The sequence below is a fragment of the Gossypium arboreum genome, chromosome 1 (genome assembly GCF_025698485.1).
Source record: "Gossypium arboreum isolate Shixiya-1 chromosome 1, ASM2569848v2, whole genome shotgun sequence".
In the NCBI taxonomy this organism is placed as follows: Eukaryota; Viridiplantae; Streptophyta; class Magnoliopsida; order Malvales; family Malvaceae; genus Gossypium; species Gossypium arboreum.
Window position 1 is genome coordinate 107,187,446 of NC_069070.1, and position 15,251 is coordinate 107,202,696.

General features: G+C 37.6%; 1 pseudogene; it reads left to right on the top strand.

Annotated features, from left to right (window-relative positions):
- Positions 1-7,595: 7,595 nt before the first annotated feature.
- LOC128280704 (uncharacterized) lies at positions 7,596-12,445 on the top strand (annotated as a pseudogene).
- The last annotated feature ends 2,806 nt before the right edge of the window (positions 12,446-15,251 follow it).

The window sequence follows — 15,251 nt, forward strand, 5'->3', positions numbered from 1 at the left end:
GTTCGTGAAGAAGAAGGATGGAACCATGCGGTTGCAGCATCGACTATCGTCAGCTTAATAAAGCGACGATAAAGAACAAATATCCGTTGCCACGTATTGATGACTTGTTCGATCAACTGAAGGGAGCCTCGGTGTTCTCAAAAATAGATTTGAGATCGGGCTATTATCAATTGCGAATCCGAGATTCGGACGTACCCAAGACCGCCTTGAGCGAGATATGGTCACTATGAGTTCCTAGTGATGCCGTTTGGGCTCACTAATGCCCTGCGGTATTTATGGATTTAATGAATCGGATCTTCGACCATATTTGGATCGATTCGTAGTCGTGTTCATTGATGACATCTTGGTCTATTCAAGAAATGAGACCGAACATGCTGAACACTGCGGTTAGTCTGCAAATCTTACGGATAAGCAATTATATGCTAAGTTCAGCAAGTATGAGTTCGGTTAAGAGAGGTTAGCTTCTTGGGTCATGTGGTATCTGCATCGGGTATTCGAGTCGACCGAATAAAATTTTAGCCATACTTAATTGGAAGCCTCAGAAATATTCGAGGTTCGAGCTTTTTGGGGCTTAGGTTATTACCGACGATTTGTAAAGGCTTCTCAACGATAGCCACGCCGATGACGGCTTACTCCAAAAGGATGTTAAGTTCGAATGGACGGAGAAATGCCAAAAAGTTTCGATCAATCGAAAACTTATTTGATGAAGCCCCAATTTTAGTGCAACCCGAATCGCAAAGAGTTTGTCATCTATAGTGACGCCTCCTCCTTGGGTTAGGTTGCGTATTGATGCAAGAAGGTTGAGTTGTGGCCTATGCGTCGAGGCAATTAAAGCCACACGAGAAAAATTATCGACCCATGATCTCGAATTGGCTGCCATTATGTTCGCCTTAAAGATATGGCGACATTACTTATTTGGTGAAAGGTGCCATGTGTACTCAGATCACAAAAGTCTCAAATATTTGATGACCCAAAGAGACTTAAATCTGCGACAAAGACGTTGGCTCGAGTTGTTAAAGGATTATGAGTGATCATTGACTATCACCGGGAAAGGCGGATGTGGTTGCGGATGCCTTGAGTCGTAAATCATTATTCGCTTTACGAGCGATGAACGTGCACTTGTCTGTTCGATCCGATAGTGTATTAGTAGCTGAATTGAAAGCCAAACCACTGTTGATACATCAAATTCAAGAAGCTCAGAAAGTCGACGACGAGTTGGCTGCAAAACGGGCTGAGTGTGTGCCGAACAAGGACTCGGAATTTCAAATCGATGATGACGATTGTTTGAGGTTCAAAAGTCGTCTGTGTGTTCCAAAGAATTCGGAACTCATTTCGATAATTCTGAATGAAGCCCATTGTAGCCGAATGGCAATCCACCCGGGGAGTACGAAGATGTACAATGATTTGAAACGTCGATTTTGGTGGCATGGTATGAAGCGAGACATCTCCGACTTTGTTTCGAGATGTTTAATATGTCAACAAGTGAAAGTGGAACATCAGGTGCCTTCAAGATTACTTCAGCCAATCACGATACCCGAGTGGAAATGGGATCGAGTCACAATGGACTTTGTATCCGGACTGCCATTGTCAGCAAGTAAGAAGGATGCGGTTTGGGTCGTGGTAGATCGATTGACTAAGTCGGCCCACTTTGTCCCCGTGACGCACGGATTTTTCAATGGACAAATTAGCGAATTGTACGTTTCTCAGTTGTGAAATTACACGGGTGCCTATTTCCATCGTGTCGATAGAGATCCGAGATTTACCTCGCGATTTTGGAAAAAGTTGCAAGAAGCTTTGGGTACCAAGTTGCATTTCAAAGACCGCTTTCACCCCCAAACCGATGGTCAATCGAGCAGATAATTCAGATACTTGAGGATATGTTAAGATGTTGCGTCCTCGAGTTTAGTGGTTCATGGGAAGCGGTATTTGTCGTTGATTGAATTCGCTACAACAACGACTTTCAATCAAGTATTAAGATGGCACCCTACGAGGCTTTGTACGGTCGTAAATGCCGTACACCATTGTTTTGGTGAGCTTGGTGAAAGCAAGATTTTCGGGTGGATTTGATTAGGGATGCTGAGCAGAAAGTGAAAGTAATCCGTGAAAGTCTCAAGATAGCCTCCGATCATCGAAGTCGTCGCGGATCTGAAGCGTAAGGATATCGAGTATCGTGGGTGATAAAGTGTTTCTCAAGGTATCGCCTTGGAAAAGATACTCGATTCGGCCGTAAGGGCAAGTGAGCCCGAGGTTCATTGGGCCATATGAGATATCCGAGCGAGTCGGTCCAGTGGCATATCGTTTGATTTTGCCCCCGAACTCAAAAGGTTCACGACGTCTTTCATGTTTCGATGCTTCGACGCTATAGATCCGATCCATCGCACGTGATTAGTCCATCGAAATTGAAATTCAAGCTAATATGAGTTATGAGGAAGAACCGATTCAGTATCCTATCACGAGAAGTGAAAGAGTTATGAAACAAGCGGGTTCCGCTTAGTGAAAGTGTTATGGCTCAAGCAGGATAGAAGAAGCTACTTGGGAGACCGAGAACTCTATGAAAGAGCGATATCCAAACCTATTTATGTGTAAGATTTTCGGGACGAAAATTTCTTAAGTGGGGAGAGTTGTGACAGCCCAAAATTGACCCTAGTCGGAATGTGGTTTCGGGACCACAAAACCGAAGCATAAAAATAATTAAAAATTTATTTTGATACCTATAATATGTGCGTGCTCATGTATGACATTTTATGATGATTGATTTAGTGTTATAAAGGTGAATTTCACTAGAAAGGACTTGTGTGAGAAAACTTAGAAATGAGATAGGCAAATGTTGAAGTGGCCTATTGATGCACACTAGGAAAATGTTGTCCTTGCATGTCAAATTCCCAAATTTGACTATAATGGCCGCCAAGGTGGGCATGATGGGCAAGGAAAACATGTTTCCAACATGTTTGGCTAGTGAGTCATGTAGGAAGTATTATAATAAAAATAAGCATAAAAAATGAAAAAAAAAGAGAAAGATGAGCTTGGATGCCCCTTGCCGTGAGTTGAGAAAGAAGGAAGAAAAATTTTTGTTGTGTTCATCCATTTTCACATCTTGGCCGAAAATACTAAGGAAAAGGGGAGGACTTTTGCTTCATGCTTGGGTTGGAAGAGATCTAGAAGGAGATTTGGCTAAGTTTGCATCAAGATTAAGGTATGTATGAGGTTGTGTTAGGAGTTTCATGCATGTGTTGGTTGCTAACTTGATGTGCATGTTAGCCATGGCTCAAATCCTTGTTATGCCATGGAAATGGTATTTGGCCAAAGTTGTTATGGTGATAAAGCCATTGCATGCTAAGTGTAAAGCTTGATGATGATGCATGCAATGATGGATTGTCTACTCTTGAGTAAGATTTTGAGTTTTCTTTTGTTTAATCATGATTGAAGTTGAAAAGGAGCATGATTGTCATATTCGCCATGATGCATTCATAAGCATGGTTCATGCTTCTTGCATGTTAGTTAAAATTTGTGTTTTGGATGGCTATGGACACCTTGAAATTCAGCCATGCTCATATATGTATATATATGTTTGCACATGATGTTTGGTTATGAACTAAGTGATGAATATGTTTGTTTAAAGAAGAAGATGTTGAAGAATGAATGTGAAATTGCAAGCACATCTGCCTAGCACACATATGAGTGCTCGATGCTATATTATAAGTTTTGAGCAACAATATGCAAAGCATTAACTAGTAAAATGCATGCTGTTTTGTGAGGTATTAAGTGCATAATTGGCCTCAACATGTACATGAATATTCGCCTTGGGTAGCCTATTGAAGGCCTTAGCTTTTCCTTGATGCTCGAATAAATTGTATTGAATTGCTTGATGTAGTATAAAATGTGCATGACCATTGTGTATTCAAGCTAAAGAGTGGCCATATGACCATTTAAACTCCTTGTCATATTCGCCATAAGCTAGCACAATGAGGTTTTAATAGATTGAATTTGTTTGAATTAGCTCAAGAGCTAAGAGGGCCACAATTGGACAAGGGAAGGAAAAAGTGATCGAATAGCCGTAAAAGCCGTTCGACAACATCCGAGGTAAGTCCTCAAGAAGTGACCTTAATTGAATTATGTGGAATGAAATATGGATGTATTGATTATTGATTTATGTGTGTATGAGTATTGAATTCTACCCGGGCTAAGTCCCCGGCGATTATGCTAATGATTATAATTGTGTTTGAGCCTTAGTAACGAAAATGAAATATGTATGTCCAATGATTATTGATGTATGTGTGCATGAGAAATTGAATGATATCCAGGCTATGCCTCGAAGACAATTATGCTGGAAATTATATCCGGGTTAAGACCCGAAGGCAATTGTGCTAGCGGCTATATCCGGGCTAAGACCCGAAGGCATTCATGCGAGTCATTCTATCCGGGCTAAGACCCGAAGGCATTTGTGCACATGCTTATATCCGGTTATATTCCGAAGAATCTTGGGCTGGAGGTAAGTGTTGGTTGCTGTAATAAATTCAATTAGTACACTCGAGAAGCCCAAAGAATAAGGTACGTTTATATGTGCATTGAAAGTCGACATGTTTGAGCAACATTCGCTCAATCGACTAATGAATTTCAGTTATTGAATTGATTGATACTTTGTGAAAGTATATAATGATGAAGTGTGAAGTAAGAATGTGTATTAATGAAATGACGATTTGGCTATGTGAATGTATTGCTGTAATTAGAGTTGATTATATTCCTTGAGACTTACTAAGCATAAAAATGCTTACCCTGTTACTTTGGCTCTCTGTTTTATAGATTTCGCTCGATAGCAATCGGATTCGGGATCAATAAAGTCAAGTCATCCACACTATCAACGTCTCTATTTTGGTATAAATTTTGGTTGAACTTTGAAATGGCATGTATAGGACTACCCTTGTTGGTTAAATATGTTGTGATGTATTTGTGTACGGCCATGCGAAAATGGCTCGTAAAAGTGAAGTATCGACTTAGACTATTTGCGGTTTGTATATGTATATATTTGGTGTCATGATGTGACCATGGATTGGAAATGGGAATGTTGGTCACATGATCAGCCATTGGCATGGTTAAAATGATCATATATGAACCTATGTATGGCAAGACTAGTTGGTTCATGGAGACTACCAAATAGGTAAGACCTACCTTAAAACAGATGCTGCCAGCTGCAGTGACGTGAATGTGAAAAATCACCAAAATTTTTAGGAATGGTATTAAATAGTGAATAAGCTATGTAAATGAACCTTGATGAGTCTATTTTCATATGGAAGAAACGAAATGGTCATAGGAGTTACATGTTAAGAGATATTAAAGCTATTGTGAGACAGGGCCAGAATGGTTTCTGGGTCCCCTGTCGCAACTTTAAAAATTTGCTATAAATTATCCATAAAGAATTAGGAGTCATGCCTTATATGTACAGATTCCATTTTGAGTCTAGTTTCATTATAAACAAACGGCACCAGTATTAAAGTTCTGTACAGTGAGCTATTCAAGTTGTAACGTGCGAAGGTCAGAGCAGTCGATCCCTGTAACATGGGTGACTTTAACTAATAAACTGTACCAATTGGCCCGACCAAAAATTCTAGAAATAAATCCATGGATGGATACATGAGTCTAAATTCAGAAAAAATTTACAAAACCAGTTTCCGAGTTTTGAAACTCGAGATATGATTTTTAAGGCGACGGTGACGCAGTTTTCCAGCCTGACTGGAAATGTCAAATTGGTGGGCAAAACAAGTGAACTTGGTTTGTTAACCCCTCGTGTCCGACACCAGCGATGGTCTCGGGTTCGGGGTGTTACAAAATCCATGTACTACATAGGTAACCAGAACCAAAATCAAGGAAAGCAAGGACTGTAATCCAATTTCTATAACCAATCGTGGTGAAATCAGCCCAATTTTTCCTGGAGTAACCAAGGGGCTAGAACCAGTAACACTTACACCCAACCTAGACCAACCCAGCCGCCTAGTTTCCCTCAACAAGTTCAGAAACCAGCTCAAGTTGAATCATCCAATAGCTTAGAGAATTTATTGAAGGCATACATAGCGAAAAACGATGCCACTCTAAGCAATTTGGAGAATCAAGTGGGCCAGCTTGCTATTGAACTCAGGAAGTGATATGGAGAATCCGAGGAATCCAGGGAAGGAGTATTGTAAAGCGTTGACATTGAGGAATGGAAAGATAGTAGAGCCCAACACCATCGAAGCTGAAAAGGAGCAAGCTGACGCTCAAGATTCAGAGGAAGTTCAACCGAGTGTTGAAATTCCAGTTTCACAAGAACCAGAATCTGCAAAACCAGACAAGGTAATTTCAAAACCAGCTAATTCTGATAAACTAATAACTCTGTTAGATGCAAAATTGCTACAGAAGGTGAATCAATCAGTTCCAGTAAAGAAACCACCACCACCCTATCCTCAAAAACTTCAAAAGTAGAAGCAGGAGATTCAATTCGAGAAGTTCCTAGACGTACTCAAGAAACTTCATATCAACATCCTGTTGGGGTTTTAGGGTTTAGGGTTTAGGGTTTGAAGCACTTGAGCAAATACCAAACTACGTCAAATTCATGAAGGATATCCTGTCCAAAAAATGAAGACTTGGAGAATTTGAGATGGTAGCTCTGACGAAGGAATGCAGCTCATATCTTCAAAACAAGTTACCCCCAAAGTTGAAAGATCCTAGATGTTTTACCATATCTTGAAACATTGGAGCAACATATTTTGGTAAGGCATTATGTGACTTAGGTGCTAGTATTATCTTGATGCCTATGTCAATATTTAGGAAGTTTGGGATAGGTAAAGTTAGACCAACTACGATTACACTTCAATTAGCAGATCGATCCTTAGCACATCCAAAAGGAAAAATCGAGGATGTATTGGTACGTGTAGATAAATTTATTTTCCCTGCTGATTTTGTTATTCTAGTCTTTGAAGCAGACAAAGAAGTGCCACTTACCTTAGGAAGACCGTTCTTAGCAACCGGAAGGACCCTTATTGATGTGTAGAAAGGCGAGCTTACTATGCTTGTTCAAGATGATCAGGTAACATTTAAAGTTTTTAAGTCTATGCGATTTCCTGACATAATTGATGATTGTTTTACAGTATCCAATTTAGAGGATTTAATAGTGGAGAAGGAGCTCAACTATGTTGAGGATCCATTGGAACAAATTTTGACATCAGATCCTCCAAATGATGAAGAGGAGGATGAATACTTAGCATAATTAGAAGCTAATCAAAAGGGATTTAATCCGCAATCCTGTTTTGAATCTTTGGAATTAGAGAAAATGGATTATGCCCAACCAAAAAGGTCAATCGATGAGCGACCTAAATTAGAACTCAAGGTATTACCTTCATATCTAAAATATGTTTATTTAGGTAACTCTTCTACTTTGCCTGTGATTGTTTTAACAGAATTAACTACTGAGCAAGAAGAGAAACTCATCATGGTGTTGAAACAATTCAAAAAGGCTATTGGATGCCAATATTCACAGAATTATTCCATCTGTATGCATGCACAAGATTATCCTGGAAGATGGCGAAAAAAGGATGATTGATGGACAATGAAGACTGAAACCCATTATGAAGGATGTAATCAAGAAAGAAATAATCAAGTGCTTAGATGCTGGTATAATCTACCCGATCTCATACAGTTCATGGGTAAGTCCGGTCCAGAGCGTACCAAAGAAAAGGGGTATCACGGTCATCGAAAACAAGAGTAACGAGTTGATACTGACTAGAACAGTTACGAGATGGAGGATTTGCATCGATTACCAAAAACTGAACAAGACGACTAGGAAAGATCACGTTCCCTTGCCATTTTTGGACCAGATGCTGGATAGACTCGCAGGGCGAGACTATTATTGTTTTCTCAATGGATACTTGGGGTATAATCAGATTACAATAGCACCAGAAGATCAGCAAAAGACAACATTCACCTACCCGTACGGTAGATTTGCATTTAGATGCATGCCATTTGGTTTATGTAATGCACCTGCTACATTTCAAAGATGTATGATGTCTATTTTTACTGACATGGTTGAGAAGTATTTGGAAGTTTTTATGGATGATTTTTCAGTATTCGAAAATACATATGATGATTACCTAGCCAATCTAGCCAAGATACTAAGGCGATGCGAAGAAACAAACCTCGTACTCAACTGGGAAAAATGTCATTTCATGGTACAAGAAGGTATTGTTATAGAGCATCAGATAACGAGACATGGAATCGAAGTAGACAACGCAAAGGTAGATTTTATAGAGAAACTCCCACCTCCAACATCTGTAAAGGGTGTTAGGAGCTTTTTGGGGCACGTCGGTTTCTATTGAAGATTCATCAAGGACTTCTCCAAAATTGCTAAGCCCTTATGCAAATTATTGGAGAAGGATACGACATTCAAATTTGATGAAAAGTGCTTAAGAGCTTTCAACGATTTGAAGAGTCAGCTAGTTTCGGCACCCATAATCGTTACACCAGACTGGGATTTGCCATTCAAATTGATGTGTGACGCAAGTGACTTCACGATAGGAGCTGTTATGGGTGAGCGAAGAAACAAAGTTTTTTATGTCAAACTCTGGCAGGAGCTCAACTAAATTATATGGTAACAGAAAAAGAGTTACGTGCTATTGTGTTTGCTTTTGACAAGTTTTGATCTTATCTTGTAGGCACCAAGGTGATTGTCTATACGGACCACTCGGTAATTAAGTATTTGCTTGCCAAGTAAGATGCTAAGCCGAGACTGATTTGATGGGTACTTCTACTTCAAGAGTTCGATCTAGAAATTCAAGATCGAAAGGGAGTAGAAAATCATGTAGCAGACCACTTGTCTAGATTGGAGCCGCAAGAAGGGAACTCTCCTCTTATACCAATTCGAGAGACATTTCCAGATGAACACATACTGAATGTAAATCATGTTCATAATACCCCTTGGTTTGCTGATATTGCTAACTATTTAGCTTGTGGTTTGATGCCGATTGATAAGACATATCATCAAAAGAAAAAGTTTCTTCACGATGTGAAGTACTATTTCTAGGAAGAGCCGTACTTGTTTAAGAAGTGTACAGATCAAATGATCATGAGATGTATGGCAGAAGATGAAATACAAAATATTCTATACCATTGTCACTCAACTCCAAGTGGGGGACACTTCGGAGGTACTCGTACTGACGCCAAAGTATTGCAAGTCGAATTCTTTTGGCCAACACTATTCAAGGACGCATATGCTTACTTAAAGAGTTGTGATCGATGTCAAAGGCTTGGAAATTTCACCAATAGAAAGAAGATGCCTCGAACAAATATTATTGAGGTAGAATTGTTCGATGTATGGGGTATTGACTTTCTTGGTCCATTTCCTCCGTCCTTTGGTCACAAGTATATATTGGTAACAGTAGACTATGTGTGTAAGTGGGTCAAGGCTAAAGCTTATCCGAAAAATGATGCTAGGGTTTTGATGAAGTTTTTGCAAAAACATGTATTCACAAGGTTTGGAACCCCAAGAGCTATTATCAACGATGAAGGGTCCCATTTTTGTGAACAAGTGGTTGAAATAGTTATTAGATAAACATGGAGTGAAACACAAGGTCACTACAACTTACCATCCGCAGACGAATGGGCAAGCTGAACTGGCAAATAAAGAGATCAAAGGCATACTTGAGAAGGTATTTTTCCCGAATCGACAAGATTGGTCCAAAAGACTAGATGATGCTTTATGGGCTTATAGGACAGCATGCAAGACACCTCTAGGGATGTCACCCTACAGGTTAGTCTTTGGGAAAGCCTGCCATCTACCTTTGGATTTAGAGCACAAAGCTTACTGGGCTCGTCGACAACTCAACTTGGATCTTAAGCTTGCTAAAGAGAAATGGATGCTCCAACTCAATGAGCTAGAGGAATTCCGAATGTTCTCGTACAAAAATGCCAAATTACTCAAAGAGAGACTTAAGAAATAGCATGACTATCACATTCGAGTTCGAGAATTTTAAGCAGGTCAGCAACTTTTGTTATTTAATTCTAGATTAAGGTTGTTTCCAGGTAAACTAAAATCACATTGGTCTGGTCCATTTACAATTCATCACATCTATTCGTACGGAGTTGTTGAACTCCAAGGTAAGGGAGGTAATTTTCAAGTTAATGCTCAGTGTCTAAAACATTACTGGGGAGATAAGACTGAACGGAATCAAATTTCGTTCATTTTATTAGATGTTTAAATTTTCTTGTGTTCCTTTTTAATAAATGATTTAGGGTATATTTTCGGGATTAGTATGTTTAAATAAATTCTATCTAGGAGATTGGAACTTAAGCAAGACCGCTTGTGACCCCTCCAATCTTTCCTGAGAATTGATTTTAACATAATTTCCCGAGAAATTATTCCCTAAATAAAATTAAATTTTTGGTTTTTCAAATAAAAGGGTCAATTTTGATCCAAGTTTTAAATTGCAACTCAATTTCAAATTTTCATTAAGTTTGGGACTTAATTGAATTATTTTTAAAATTTGGCTACTCTTTTGTAAATAATAAAATTAGATGGCTCTTTTCGTAAATATTTTCAAAAGGCTTCTAGAATAATGTTTTATGATAATTATTAATATATAATTATATCCATTATAATATATATTAATTATTATCAACTTTACATAGAGTTAGGATTAGTTTTAATTTAATCATATTTTATTTGATAAGTTTTTATCTTAATAAATTAATAGCAATTAATAATTTAATATGTATTTTATTAATTATTAATTGTTGTTAACTCTAAGTAGAATTAGAACTTAGAATTTTTAATTATTAAATTTTTCTAAGAATTCTATTTCGACTCATATTTCCCTCATTATAAATACCACCAACCTTCTCCGTCATTTATCACTCAGAACCCCAAAACACCCAAACCTTTAAGTGCCGCAAGCCCCTAGCCAACAGCCTCATTCGGCCAACAGTAGCTCACGCACACGACGTGTGACCATCCAGCACCAACAGCTCACCTAGATTGCTCCTTGGCGCCACACCAGCTTCAGCTCCAGCTCTCGACAAGCTTGCTTGCAAGGATCCACGCATCCCACGTTGTGTCCAGCCGCAACTCACGCACCCTATTGTTGCCTGTTGCCGTGTAGCTGCTTACACCAGGTTGTGTCGCTCCTTGGCCTTACTCGACACATCCGCTTACTACCCAACATTCGTGCGGCATCAACCCGATTACTCACACCACCCTTTCACCCATCCTCAGCCAAAAACCCTCCGATCTATTCTTATTTGCCAACTTTTGTTTCATAATTATTTTCCTTAGGAGCTTTTAAATTTTTACGAAAAAGGTGGTAAGAACAAATTTTCTCTTAAATTTTAATTTTATTCTAATAATTAATTTTTCAATTTATTGAATCATTAATATTTTTTGTTAATTAAATTTTTGAAAAAATAATTTTTCCCATCTTTTGTTTAGGTTAATCATGCCTCGCAAGAAAACTCGTGCCTACGCCCAAATTGATGAAACACAAAACAAGTTCCATTGTGAAGAAGCCAAAGCAAGATACGAGAGTATCTTCAAAAATCAACAATGCATCCTGTGAAAGGCTTCACATTAAAAGAAAGCAACTATATTGATTTTATGGCACGTATTCGTCAAGTTGCTAAAGCCCTCAAATTGGGAATTGTTTTGTGAGAAGAGACCTAGTGTGGATGAGGAGTTAGTGCGTGAATTCTATGTGAATTTAACCTCAAACGAGTTGATAGAAGTTCCAGTTCTAGGAATTAAGGTACCAATAACATCAAACGCTATTAATGAGTTCTTTGAATTGCCTAATTTCGAAAATGACAATTATTCTTCCTTGATGAGCAATATAGAGCCTGAAAATTTGCAAGAAATTCTCGAGGAACTTACAATTCCAAGTTCTAAGTGGACTATGTCAAAGCAAGGAATCCACACTTGTCGAAAAGAATAACTAACACCACTCGCAAAGGTATGGTTTTATTTCATCCGATTCAGCCTTATGCCTAGTTCACATGGAACTACAATTTCATTAGAGCGAATGGTCTTATTATACTCGATTTTAACTGGAAAGACCATTGATGTGGGAAAAATAATTCTGAGAGAAATGCGAAATTGTGTTGTTAGACGCTCTAGACGCTATGGCCCAGCCTACTTCCCCTTTACGATAACAATTTTGTGCTTAAAAGCTAAAATTCTTGCAACGTAAAGAAGACAGGCTATAGCCAGGGCACAATCACAGATTGGGACCTCTACCGAATAGCTGGAGATTCTATTCTATAGCAGCGAACTGAAGAAAGGGAGGATCCCGAAGAAGAGGAAGAAGATCCCACAGAGATCGAGCCAACAAAATCAGCTGAAGTCCCTGATAAGGTGGAACCAATGGAACCAGAAGTTGAACCTGATGACAAAACTTTAATATTCAGAGCTCAACCGCCTAGCCCAGATCTTTAAGATGAGCTATCAAAGTTGATGGACATAATGCAGCATATGCAATGGCAACAACAAGCTTATTGGAGATACTCAAAAATAAGGGATGACTTGATGAGAAGTTCTTTTAAGAAAATTTACAATGACCCACTTATTTTTGTGCCTGAATTTCCAAATTTTATATTTGAACCATGGAGTCCATTATCGAAGAAGGATCAAAGCGATTCATGCAAAGGCAATAATGATGAAGCAAAATATGAGTTGAATTTAGAAGGATCTGTAAATAAATAAAAAGGGAGGATCTCGACTTTATTTTATTTTTGTTTTTAGGTTATTTTAGGATTAAGTTAATTAGGAATTTTTATTCTTGCCTAATGAAATAAGAGAGGAAAATCATAAATAAAATTTGAGCAAGTCATAAAGTATAAAGTGTGGCAATAGATATATACATGTCTAGGATTGGATTTAGAGAGAGCTTGGTACTTAAGCAGTCACATTGACTCACCTCCTCTTTTATAAAATCCTAACTGGTGTATAGTATCTATTCACTTTAAACAATGAGGACATTGTTCATCTTAAGTAAAGAAAAATTGAATTATTTCCACTCAAAATAAATTTTTCCTTTAATTATAATTAGGATATTTTTGTTCAATAATTTGAAATTTTGTTAAGTATGCTAAACTTTGGTATAAATAAAGTTCTATTATTTCAATGAATTATTATGTTAGCTTAATAATGATATGAATGTATTTTTAATAAAGCATACAAATCGTACCATAAATTTTTAGTTCCTTATGAAAGTTAGGCATGCATGAAAGTTTAAGTCTTTAGAATTGACTTAGTAGTTTCTTCAGGCGAAATCCTAGGAAGTATGGAACATTGGAAATGATTTAGGCAACTTTTGTTTGGACCGTTTGAGCCTTTCAAACCAACCATGATGAAATTTTTATCCTTTGAAACCCAAATTTGAGACTATATGGCCTAATTTTATTTGAACCCTTGCAAATTTAGCCATCACTTCTCTCTTAACTATCTTAAAATTGTCTCAAACACTAGACTCAGTACTATTCAAAGTACTCTTTAAAAATAAGTTTGGGGAGTTGAAAAGAAGTATCGAATGCTCTAAAATTGTAGTACATTCAGTAAAATGCTCGAATTAAAAAAAAAAGAGCATGAGTTCTTAAAATAAGATGTACAAAATAGCATGTGAAAGCAAAAAAAGTTGATGTATTGAAGGTAATTATTTTGAAGGTCCGATGCAAGTTGAGTCTAGGGTTTAAAAGCCTAAATTTATCTATCTTTTACCTACCCTTAAGTCTAGCCACGTTACAACCTTGTTAAAGACCTATTGACTCAAAGTTCCAATGCTACCTACATTAGTGGAGAGAAATTACTACGTACAACATATGAAGACATAAGTTAAACTTAATGATTGCAATTTAATCTTGAGTAAAGGGAATAAAATTACATTGGTAAGGTTTACCATGAAGCATTTAGTCTAATTTTTGCTATCATAATAGTTGTTAAGATTAATTTGAACGATACATATACTTAAATAGCATAACTATCAAATTTCTTGTCTTTGAGCATAAGTGTATTAAATTCATAATTTTTAGAAAAATGTTGTTCTGAAGGAATTTTTCAAAGGTGTTTCTGAGAAATTCTTTTCAAAATTCGTGCATTACTCGGGATGAGCAATGAATTAAGTTTGAGGGTGTGGAAACACAAATATTTACACACTTTTTCATACCCTTTTTAACTTAAATTCATGCGAATTTGGTTAAATTCTTGTCGAAAAATAATTAATTTTTATAAAATAATTAAAGGGAACTTAAATATGAAAAGTTTGAATTTTAATTAATTTTTATAATTAATTTTGATAATTTTGGTTATTTTCGACAGAATTGCTCAAAGGGCGAAAAATGGCTCGACACACACTACTAAAAGCACAAAACTAAGAAGCAATTTGAAGTACCAAGGCAAATTAATTTTCAGCCTAAGACGGTCAAAAATAATGTTTATTAATTCATAATATAATTAATTTTAATTTATATCCAAGTTAATTTGGTTTAATAAACTATTATTAATTAATTATGAAAAATGGTTCGATTGAACCAAACCGAGTGAATCGAACCGGCCAAGAAAAGGACAGCCCAAAACCGTCCAAGTGCTGACCCAATTCAGCTCATTAGCTGATTATTTAAGCTTGCAAAGAGGCCCTTGAAGACTTGTTCAAATCGCAATTGAACCCCTCCACAATTGATGTAACATCCTGATTTTCGGATTTATTCGCGGTTTTCAAAATTTTGTAAAGATTTTAAAATTTTGTATTTGGATGTGAAATTAATATTTTGAGTAGGTAAATGGGCTTATAGAAGGCCCATGTGTTGGCCAAAACCCGGTTGAATTTTTGAATTTTTGGACTTAGGAGTTAGGGGTTCTGGCTAGATGGCCTTTGTATAGAGATATGGGCAATTGCATCACAAAAAGAGCCTTAGCAAAGTGGCAAGGGTGACGCCACTAGGCTCCTAAAAAGGTGGCGTGTGGGGCATTGGGGAAGGCATGGGATCGATTCCCAGTGTTGACAAATAGATGCATTTATTTTTAAGTGCTGGAGGGGTAAGTGTTAGAGTCCAGGTGGATTCTGCTAGAGGAGAGTTTGAATCAGTCTAAACGCTTGGATGAAGGAGTGATAAGGGGAGAGATTTAAGGGATTAGGAGAGAGAGGTTAGGAGTTGGCCGAATTTTGGGAATTGAAGGGGGAAAAATCGGCAGAGGGTTAGGAGGTTAGTATTTCAGCACCTAGGGTATTGAGTGGTGCCGTTCTTTT